Here is a 12,006-nt window from a genome sequence, read left to right as displayed (position 1 = left end):
ACCAAGATTGACAGGTTAGATGGCAAGCAGATCTGGAAGGGAAACAATAAAGAAGATAGGTAAGTCCAGCAGGCAGGTAAGAAGACTGGCTGCTGATGACTCCCAGGATTAGCATGTAATAAAGCAGGTCACTGGCTCTGGAGGATTTGCCAGATGCAAGATTCAGATCCAGCAGAGAGAAAGCAAGCTTTTACTGAATGTATAAAATATTGAAAGCAGGCCACATCCCCAAGGAAATTTCCTTCAGTTAATTGGCTGTTCATAGCAGACCTCATTATAGAGCTAATTATATTATGTTAGATCTCATTATGGGGATAACTATATCTCATCTGCCAAATCTCTGAGAATCCTGCCCACAGCAAGTTGACACAAAATCTTAACAATCCCAATCTCTTACAAGATGGATTGACACAATGGCAGCAAGAATGGGCTCCAGAGTAACAATGATTGTGAGTATGGTACAGGACATGGCCATGTTTTATTAGGTTGTGCATTGGGTTGATACAAGTTGGAACTGACTCAACAGCACCTAATAATAACAGCAGTGAATCCCACAAGCATGCCATGTACTTTATGTTATCAGAACTTGTCCAATCCTCTTGGTGGGTCACAAGCACCTCAAATTTGCATAGTTCTACACAGTGTAGTACTATAAAATAAGCACTGGATGGCTAACTTCAAAATTTGCAGTCCAAATCCACTAGCTACTCCTCGGAATCTCTAGATAGGGTTGCTATGAGTTGGCCCCAACTTGACAGCACTTAACAACAACAACAACAGTTATTTGATGGGTATTTGGAACTGAGGGTTAATGTGCTGGACTGCAAAGTCGGTTTGAACCTCAGGGTTGGCGGTTCAAGCTCACCAGCCACTCCTCAGAAACCCTATACAGGATCACTGTGAGTCACAACAGACAGCACGACACTTAACAACAGCAACAAAGATTATATAGCTAGAAGGCCCATACTAAATAATTTACAGCATCATGTAGGCTTAATCTCTTTAGTATGAATTGTGTAGCAACAACCTTGGTGAAAATTATAGGCCATGTGTCCTTACAATTTTTCAAATATATACATTTTTTTTTTCCATCTACACAGCTCATTTATAAGGGCATTTCTTACCTCTCATATTTTACTTTATGTGGTAAGGAGAAACCAAGTGACCCTTACCATATTTTGCTTAGTAATCTTCTCTATTAAATATCCAAGTTCATCACTTGTAAGTTTTACCTTCTACCAAATATTTGAACATAATTTAGACAAGCTCTTTGCCATTACAGGAAAAGCTTCATCCTCACTCCATGTCCAATTACATGTTCATAATTTCATTACAGTCTATTGCTTGTGATAGATGTATTCTAACAATAGACACTTTCTCTATAGCTTGCCTCACTTTTTCTGAGACCTCATCAGAATCGCCTCTGTCAGTCTACCAACAGGCTCTTCAAGATATTTTTTGGTGGTGGTGGTATGTGCTGTGGAATCAGTTTCAACTCATAGTGACCCTATATAGGATTTCTGAGGCTGGAAATCTTTATGGGAACAAAAAGCCCTATCTTTCTCCTTTGAAACTGCTGGTAGTTTCTAACTAACTTTGAGCTTAGCAGTCTGACACATAACCATCATATTACCAGAGTTCCTTTTTGTAAAGTGGAGGGTCAACGAAAACAGAGGAAGACCCTCTTCATATAATCCAGCTTCTCTGATTATTTGTTCAGCATACAGATGGAATAAGTATAGTGAAAAAAATACTGCCCTAGCACACATCTTTCCTAATTTTAAACCATTCAATGTTCCCTTGTTTTTTTCTAACAACTATCTCTTGGTCTATGTACAAGTTCCTCATAAACAAGAATTAAGTGTTCCGGGATACTCACACTTCACAAATGTTGTCCATAGCTTGTCATGATACACACAATCAAAAGCTGTTGCATAGTCACTAAAGCACAAGTAAACATCTTTTTGGTATTCTCTGCTTTTAGCCAAGATTCATCTAACATCAGCAGTGATATCCCTTGTTCCACATCCTCTTCTGAAACCAGCTTGAACCTCTGGAAGTTCTCTGTCAATGTATGGTTGCAGCTGTTTCTGTAACCTTTACTAAATCTTTACTCACTTGGGATATCAATGATATTTTCCAATGATTTCTGCATTCTGTTGGGTCACCTCTCTTAGGAGTAGGCACAATTAAGTGTCCTGGGATGCCTATTCTTTGTAAAGTTATACATCATTTGTTATGATTCAAACAGTCTAATGCCTTTGCATAATCAATTCAGTAGCACTTCTTCCAAAATAGATTTGTTTATGATTCTGTCAGTCAATCGTATTTTCAGTATTCTTTACTATCATCATAATTCAAATGCATTGATTCTTCCCCACTCTTCCATATTCATTGTATGGTATTTACATGAATATTGTAAAAATTGATAGAAAATACCACGGTTTGGGACAGGCACACATTAGTCTTTAAATTAGCACCTTTGTTTTTTTACAGTTTGTAAAAAAAGATCTATGACAACTTCTATATTTTCTCATTTTATCATGATGTTATTTTTGTTCTAGCTGTCATTTTCTCTTCTGTCAGATACAATTCATACTGAAGGCTGTAGTCTTTGATCTTCATCAATAAGTGCTTCAAGTTCTCTTGACTTCCAGCAAGGTTGTGTCACCTGCATATTGCAGATTGTTAATGAATCTTCTTCCAATCCTGATGCCATGTTCTTCATATAGTACAGTTTCTCAGATTATTCGCTCAGCATACAGATTGAATAAGTATGGTGAAAGGATACAATCTTGACATACTTTATCTTTATCTTCCTCTAGGTGAGCTCTGGCCATCAAGCTAGGTCAAATGGGTACTATCTACAAGTTGGAGCATTTTTGTGTGTCTCTCCCCACTTTATATCAGCCAGGTGCTTCACTCTCAGCTATAGCCCTCTGTGGCTAGGTCAATGCCCATGGACTGAGGAGTCACCAAGACTCCCCAAATGTCAGACCAACAAGCCCTTCCTCTTCCGTCTGTCATCTCATCATTAAAGTTTTCTTGTTCCAAAAATATGCCAATTAAATATCTTTTAGTATAAATATATTTAATAAATGGATAATCAGCATCTATTATTTTAAAGGAAATATGTATTTATAGTTGATAATCAGCTTGAAGAAATTTTGGAGCAATGAAATCATTTGATGTTATTGATATGTGTATACTTGTAAATTGGTTGTAAGCAGGCACCTGGGAAAGAAGGGAATATGTCTGAAGGGAATAAGCTGAGTCTAGTAGCGTAGTGGTTACAAGTCGGGCTGCCAACCTCAAGGTCAGCAGTTCAAAACTACCAGCGGTTCTGCAGGAGAAAGATGAGGTGTTCTGCTCCCGTAAAGATTTACAGCCTCGGAAACCCCTGTGCAGGGTCACTATGAGTCAGAGCCGACTCCACGGTACACAACGACAACAACATAGCTGAGTAGTGGTGTGGTGCTATAGGATAAGCACTGGGATGCAAGGCCTGTTTGAACTGAAAGGTCAGCATTTCAAACTCACCAACTGCTCCTTGGAAACCCTATACAGGGTGGTTAAGAGTTGGAATTAACTTGATGGCACTTAACAACAAAAACAATAGCAGAGAGGACTGGGAAATACCATTTTTGAGTATATTTAGTAGTTGCCTGTGATACACATCCTTAATTGAAATCTCATCAAGAAAAATCCCATTAGATAAGTATTATTTTCATATTATAATGAATCTGAAGTAAAAAAAAATCATGTCTTACATGACAACAAATGCATGAGAAGTAAAAAATAAAATTTATAAATAGAACTCTCATTTTGTTCATCAAAGGACCTTATCAACAATGTTGAGAGAAAAATTTCATAAATCATTTGTCTGATGAGTGTTTAATTTACAAAATATATGAAAAACTCCTACAATTCAACAACAAAAAGAAAAGAAACAAAAAATGGACAAAAGACTTGAACAGACATTTCACGGAAGTGCATGTCCAAATGGCCAATAAGTACATGAAAAGATGCTCAATGTGATTAGCCATTGTTGTTGTTAAATACCATGGGTCAGAGCTGACTCATAGGGATTTTGTATAGGGTTCCTGTGGCTTTAAATCTTTTTAGAAGCAGAAAGGCTCATCTTTCTCCTGCAGAGCAGTTGGTGGCCTTGAATCACTGATTTTGTCGTTCACAGTCCAGTGCTTATCTTAGGGAGTCACTGTGCACTCGTAATTAGTCAATGTGGTTAAGTGCTCTCAAGTTGGTTCGGTCAATAGAGAGCTGCAAAATTAAAACCACAGTAAGATACCAGGAAAGTAAAAAAAAAAAAAAAATCAAGAAAAAAATACGGAAGAAGAGGTATCTTAATGTGGAGAATCTGATCCCTTGCTAGTGGAAATGCAAAATGATATAGCTGCTGTGGAAATTGTTTAGTAGTTCCTCAAAAAGTTGACCATGGAACTACCATTGTTTTTGCTGTTGTTGTTAAGTGACGTCAGATGGTTCTGACCCATAGGGACCCTGTATAGGGTTTCCAAGGAGCAACTGGTGAGCTTGAATCGCCAACCTTGATGTTCAAACGGACTTTGCAGTCCAATGCTGAGACTCCATATGACCCAGCAATTCCAGTCCTAGGTGTACACCTAAAACAAGTGAAATCAAGAACCTGTACACCAATGTTCAGTGCAGCACTTTTCACAATAGTCAAAGGTACAAGCTAGAAATACCTAATCTAACCAGAGGTATCTTGAAAGAAAACCTGGAGATCTTCTTCCAAAAGATCAGAGTCCCTATGGAGCACAGTTCTACTCTTTATACCCATGGGGCTGCCATGAATCAGGATTGAATTGACAATATACATATTTTGTCAAGTCTCTCTCTATATATATATTGGTAGGGCTTCAAGAGTAACTGTGTTCCCCTGGGATATTAAGTAAAGAGAGACTTGGACACAAAGGCCTGCTTCTCAGGACTCAATAGTGTAACATTTCTGCCTGTCACAAACATATACAAAGCAAACACATACAAGCATATATTCCTAAACTGTTTACTGCATGTGGAAAAAGCCTATCTGGAAAAGCTTCTTTTCTGGTTTCTCTCTAAAGTATCCCAACCTTAAAGGACTGCCAAGGATAGGCACTGTCCTGGTAACCACTAGGATTCCAGAGGCAAAGGATAGGCATGTATGCCAGACCTTATGGCTCCTCTCAAACTGTATCATCCAGTATTTTTATGATATCCAAATCATACCACTCCTTTAATGATTTTATTAATAACATTTAAAGGTTGAATTGCTTCTGCTGCCAGGAAAATGGGCTATTATTTCCTTAGATTGTTCCTAACACTTCACAGTGATGTACTGCTCACTTTTACATTTTGTTTGCATCTTTGATGATTGAGAACAGTTTTAATTCTAGGTTTAAGTTTTTAATGTTCTGAAATAGTATAATGTTTAGTCTAAATTAACCTTAGAAGGAATGCTTACCACTTTTGTTATGGAAGATAATTTTTCAAAGCTAATGGTGAAACAATTGAAAAGCCACATATATTGCATTTTCTTTCTACTTTGGCTATCTTTCTGTTTTGAAGCAGTTGGGAGGAAAATATGCTACTGTAAACAAAACAAGAAGTTTGGATTCAAAGTGAGTTCAAATCCTAACTTCACTAAGTGTATTGCCATATTGTTTAATTCCTTAACTATTTTAGCCTCAATTTTCTCAACAATAAATCTGAGATGAAAATCCATAATATTCTAATGGATTTTTAGGATTGAGCAAGAAAATGGTATGAAAAGTTCATTGTGGTGTGCCTGACACGAATAAGCATTATTATTATTCCCATTTTCTTTCACTTGGAAAATTTGATCTTAAGATGAATATTACATATCTCCAGCAAATCAAAGGGGTACAGCAAAAGCCGTGAGGACTGGAACTTTACTGGACTGCTTTCCTTGTCATGAGTCTAGCAGGTTTTCTTTCTTCGGAAGAGTGTAGTCACCACTTTTTTATTCTTCTCTATTTAGTAGAAAAGATTTGAGTTTTCTTCTCTGACAGATTTCTGCATTCTACAGGTCCAACTTTTACAGGGATTCTTGATGTAGTGCTTGGTGTAAGCTCTGGATTATTAATCGCAAGGTCAGCAGTTCAAACCCGATAGCAGTTCCTCAGAGTTACTATGGGTCATATCCGACTTGATGGTACTTAACAGCAACAAAAGCAACTCTTGTAGAAAGATGCCAACATGATATCTCATATCCTTTAAAACTTCTCATGATGTAAACAACTCACTGTCGCCGAGTAGATTCTGACTCATAGTTACCTTACAAGGCATGGTAGAATTGCCCCTTAGGGCATCCAAGGCTGTAATCTATACAGAAACATACTGCCACACCTTTCTCCTGCAGATCTGCTGGTGTGACCACACTACGAATCTTTCAGTTAGCAGGTGAGCACTTAACCATTACACCATGTCAAATAATACCAAGTGAAGACAACAATATGGTGTAATAAGAACTCTCATGCATTGTTAGTGAGCAAACTGACAGTAGTTTTGGAGATACTAAGAAAACATTCAATGAAACTAAGTAGGTACACATCTTGAAAATCCAGACATGCTATTACTAGGGACACTATTAGGAAATTCTTTCTTATATGCATTGTTACATTTTTTTGAAATTGTGATGTTAGAAATTACTTAAATGATCAAAAGAGGGGACTGATGAATAACATGTCTTTTCATATCATACCACATCATACATCACATCAAAAGAGATTAATTAGATTGCAGACATAAAATTTGGCAGATATCAACATTTTGAAAACACATTATTATGAGGTAAAACATAGACACAAATACAGGGACACTTACAGGAAGGTAGAGAGGTAGACAAGCAAGGTCTAGAGGATGCAGAAAACACTGACAGCACAGTGAGTTAAGCATTGGGTTGCTAAACAAGATCAGCTGTTCAAAACCACCAGCTGCTCCTTGGAAACTCGATACAGGATCGCTCTGAGTCGGAACCAACTTGACGGCATTTAACAATAGCAGAGTTTCTATGAGTCAGAATCAACTTAATAGTAGTGGGTGAGACCTGTGAAATAAGTATGACAGATTGTATCAATTTAATTATGCTTATGTAATATTCATACAGGAGTCCTGGTGTGGCTCTGTGGGTTAATGCTCCAGACTGCGAATCCATTTGAACTGCAAGGTTGGTGGTTCAAGCTCACGAGCTGCTCCTTGGAAACCCTATACAGGGTCGTTATGGGTCAGAACCAACTCGATGGCACTTAACAACAACAACAGTTTTCATACAAGGAGCCCTGGCGGTGCTGTGGGTTAAGTGTTAGGCTGCTAATCTCAAGATTGGCAGCTTAAACCCACCAGCTGCTCTGCAGGAAAAAGATGAAGTTGTCTGTTCCTGTAAAGATCTGCATTCTTGAAAACCCCATATAGGGTCACTGTGAGTAACAATAGACTTGGTGGCAGTGGGGTTTTTGTTTTGTTTGGGGTGAGTTAAGTTTCATGCTGTAGTAATTGAAACAGAATAAGGATAATACATTGCATATTTATGTTCCTCAAACTATCTCTACTGAGTACTGATAGCAACAATGTGTGGGCATTAAAAAAAAAAAAAAAAAGCATATAAGACATTTTCTTTGCTGAATTGGTCCAATTGGTCAAAGGTTAAAGACAGTCTCCTCTATGGGTTCTTTCTTGTGTGGCCCCATCTGATCCCTGTAAACACTTAGGCAACCTTGCCTCCTGACAACTTCTAGCTAGTACCTGTAAGACACTTCTCCTTTGATTTTTCTACCAGTTTCTAGTCAGTCTGCCTCTTGTCTGAAAATTTCAAGGTGTAGGTTTGTTGTATCCTCTTTCCCTTTTCCTTTTGTATTAGCTTTGCTAAAATGTCACCTCATCATCTGTGAGACCTTCCTAGCCAGTCCACCTTATTTCAACATTCTGTTTTTTTCTGGGGTTTTCTTCATAGTGTTATCTGACATATGCATATCGTTGGCTGTTTCCATTAGAATGGGAGCTCTATGAGGGAAGGACCTTTGTCTGTTTTGTCCATGGTTGTGGCCACCATACCTAGAACCTTGCTGAGCAGTAAGTATTGTCCGTATCTTGGCTGACTGATTGAGCCCTTATGGCAGAAATTCTTTAACATTGCATTCAAAGTTATGCAAGATATGGTACCAATTTGCTTTTCTTTTCCTCTGCTTTTCTTTCTTATCAGTTTCTCTTACTTTTTAGTTCAAAATATTCTGCAAATTGAATTCAGATTATGAATGACCTAGTTGGCTCAGCTTCCTTTAATTAAATTTATAAATTGCTATGTGTTCTCTAGGTCGCCCCAGTCCCTGTTACTTGTATGGTATAATTCTCAGCCATTCTAGGTCATTCACGTTACTTATCTGTTTCCCTTATCCATCTGGGTAAATTGATCTAATTAGCATTTCTCAAACTAGGGCCTTTTAAAAAATGTATGGCCACTTCTTATTTCCATCTAGTGATTCCCATCCATTTTTAGCTTACCTTAATCACTACCTTCCACAGTACCCAGTGAAAGTGTCATTTTTCCATCTTTTGAATGCACATGGTACTTCCAGTTATATTGTTTTATGGCTTATCTAATATGCTTCTAATCTGATTACTTAAATACATGTTTTATCTGTCCTTCTTAAGAAAAAATTCTTGTTTTATTTGTCTTTGAGTACTACATAACACCTACCTCCCAAACCCTAGTATGTGTTTACTGAATTTTATTGATTAGTAAGTGAAAACAAAGAAAATGTCCGTAACAACTCAGAACAAAAGTAGGACAAAAAATATTCTTCACTATTTCTGCTTGTGACCCAGACAAGCTATGTTTATCCAAGGTTCCTTTGCTAGTGAATCACATTGTTAAGTGCCACCAAGTCCACTCAGACTCATAACGACCCTGTATAGGGTTTCTGAGGAGCAACTAGTGAATCTTTGGTTATGTGCGATAGAGTCGTTTCTGACTCATAGTGACCCTTTATAAGGTTTCCAAGGCTGTAAATCTTTATGTGGATTCAACTTTCTCCCTTTTTTTTTTTTTTTTAACTGCTGACCGTGAGATTAGCAGCCCAACTGTTCCCACTACGCTACCAGAGCTATCTGAATCGTACAAGCAGTTACTGTGAGATGTCAGGTCTCCTGACACCTCCAGTGTGTTTCTCCTTTCACATATTATTAAGAGTTATGTGATGTTGTTGTTAAGTGTCGTTGAGTAAGTTCTGACATATAGCCATCCTCTAAAGGGTTTCTGAGTAGCACCTGATGAATTTGAACTGCCAACCTTTCAGTTCAAGCTGATCTTATGGTCAAGTCATATAAGTAACTTAAAATGATCAAATAAAGAGAATAATAGATTGCTTTTCTATTTTGTGAAGTTCTAAATATTGTAGAAGATGATCTGTTTTTTAAAAACTACATTTGTATTTGTCCAGGAATCTCTAGTTAGCACAAATAGTTAGGTATTCAGCTGCTAAATGAAAAGTTAGCAATTTGAGTTTACTCTGACACCTGGCAATATGCTTCTAAAAAATCTACCCTGACATGCATGAGGTGTGTTTTATATTGCTCTAAAACAATACTTTCATATTCTTATTTTTCAGTGACTTAATTATTGGGATGAAAATAAGGATCAAATTCACCACTTAAACATTTATTGCAATCTTTTCATTAATTCAGTCAGTTGAATTTTTTTCCCTTTTTACTTTTTAATATGCATATCAATTTCTTTGTCATTTGAAAGATTTCATTATTATCTCTAAGCTTGAAGAATTCTGATTAATTTATTCTATATACCATCATAAAAGCAATGTGTACTTCACAAATATTGGAATTATTATTCTACACTAATACTGTATTCTGATGACTTCTGCTCAATTTAGAGAGCAACTTTCCATCTAAGAGCTAAGGAAACATTTTGTTGTTGAGTGCCATCGAGTCATTTCCGAGCCATAGCCACTCTATATAGGGTTTCTGAGGAGTAACTGGTGAGCTTGAACCACCAACATAGAGCAAGTTTAAACACCCCCACAAACCAACCCACTACCAGTGATTCCAACTCATAGCTACCCTCTACAGGGTTTCCCAAACTGTGAACCTTTATGTGAGCAGACAGGCTTATCTTTGTCCAGTGGAGATACTTGTTTTGAATCACTAATCTCTTAGCAAGGCGCTCTGGTAGCCTAGAGGTTACAAATAGGACTGCTAATCTCAGGGTCAGCAGTTCAAAATTACCAGCCATTTCGTAGGAGAAAGAAGTAGCTTTCTGCTCCTGTAAAGATTTACAGCCTCGGAAACCCTATGCAGGGTCACTATGATTCGGAACCAACACCACTACCCCCCACCACCACCCATATCTTAGCAGTCCAACACTTACCCACAGTGTCACCAAGGCTCCATATAGAAGTCATGAACTTTTGCAGTTTGCAATGGAGTGCTTCATGCTTTCAGGGAGACTGATATGTAGGATAAGCACTGGTCTTTTGGGCTGCAAGGTCAGTTTGAACCACAAGGTCAGTGGTCACCTGTTTGTATGAAACCCTATACAGAGTGGCTATGAATTGGAACTGACTAGATGGCACTTAGCAGCAACATGTATTATTATTTCAAATAAGTCATTATCTATTGTGAGACTGTGGGATAAAACACTGGACAGCAAAATTGGTTTGAGCCACAAGGTCAACTGTTCAAACTCACCAGCTGCTCCTTGGAAACCCTATACAGGCTGGCTCTGAGTCAGAACTGACTTGACAACACTTAACAACATCAACATACCTTATATTATCTATAAGCTGAACACATAACATGCTTCTACATATAGTAATACTTTTTCTAAATTTAGTTGTTGTGGTTAATGACATAGTAATTAAGTTTAAATAATTAATTTCTTTTTAACTTCTCAGCATTTCTCAAGCTAAGGGCACAGAAGAAAACATTCAAGCATCAGCTTGAAATATTGAGGGATTCTAAGGACAAAATATTGAATGATGCAGAAAGCATCAAAAGAAGATGGAAGGAATACAGAGACACTGTACCAAAAAGAAATGATTGATGTTCAATCATTTCCAGAGGTAGCATATCACTAAGAGCCAATGATACTGAAGGAATAAGTTCAAGGTACTTTGAAGGCATTGACAAAGGACAAGATTCTAGGAACTGACGGAATACAAATTAAAGTTTTCCAACAAATTGATGTGACACTGAGGCACTCACTTATCTATGACAAGAAATTTGGAAGATAACAACCTGGCCAACTGATTGGAAGAAATCCATATTTGTGCAAATTCCAAAGAGAGATGACTCAACGGAATGCAGAAATCATTGAACAATATCATCAATGTCACATGCAAGTAAAATTTTGCTAAAGAGAATTCAAAAATGGCTGTAACAGTACATTGACAGCGACCTGCCTTCTGTCAATTCAGTTCAAGCTGGATTCAGATGAGGACATGGAACGAGGGATATCATTGCTGATGTTAGATGGACCTTGGCTGAAAGCAGAGAGTACCCAAAAGATGTTTACCTTACCTTATTGACTATGCAAAGTCTTTTTGTTGTGTGGATCATGACAAGTTATGGACAACATTGTGTAGAGTGAGTTTTCTGGAACACTTAATTGTTCTCATGAGGAACCTGTACACAGACCAAGAGTTGAGCAGAAAAGGGAACACTGAATGGTTTAAAAATCAGGAAAAGTGTGCGCCAGGGTTGTATTATTTCACCATACATAGTCAGTCAATATGCTGAGCAAATACTTAGAGAAGCTGGATTATATGGAGAAAAACAAGGCATCTGGGTTAGAGGACGACTCACTAACAATGTGCGATATGCAGATTATTACACAACCTTGCTTGCTGAAAGCAAAGAATACTGAAAATACTTACTGATGAAGATCAAAGACCACAGTCTTTGGTATGGGTTGCACCTCATTGTAAAAAAAAACAAAGATTCTCACTGCTGCAC

Source organism: Chrysochloris asiatica, unplaced genomic scaffold (genome assembly GCF_000296735.1).
Source record: "Chrysochloris asiatica unplaced genomic scaffold, ChrAsi1.0 scaffold00002, whole genome shotgun sequence".
Classification (NCBI taxonomy): domain Eukaryota; kingdom Metazoa; phylum Chordata; class Mammalia; order Afrosoricida; family Chrysochloridae; genus Chrysochloris; species Chrysochloris asiatica.
Note: the sequence above shows the minus strand (reverse complement) of the source record.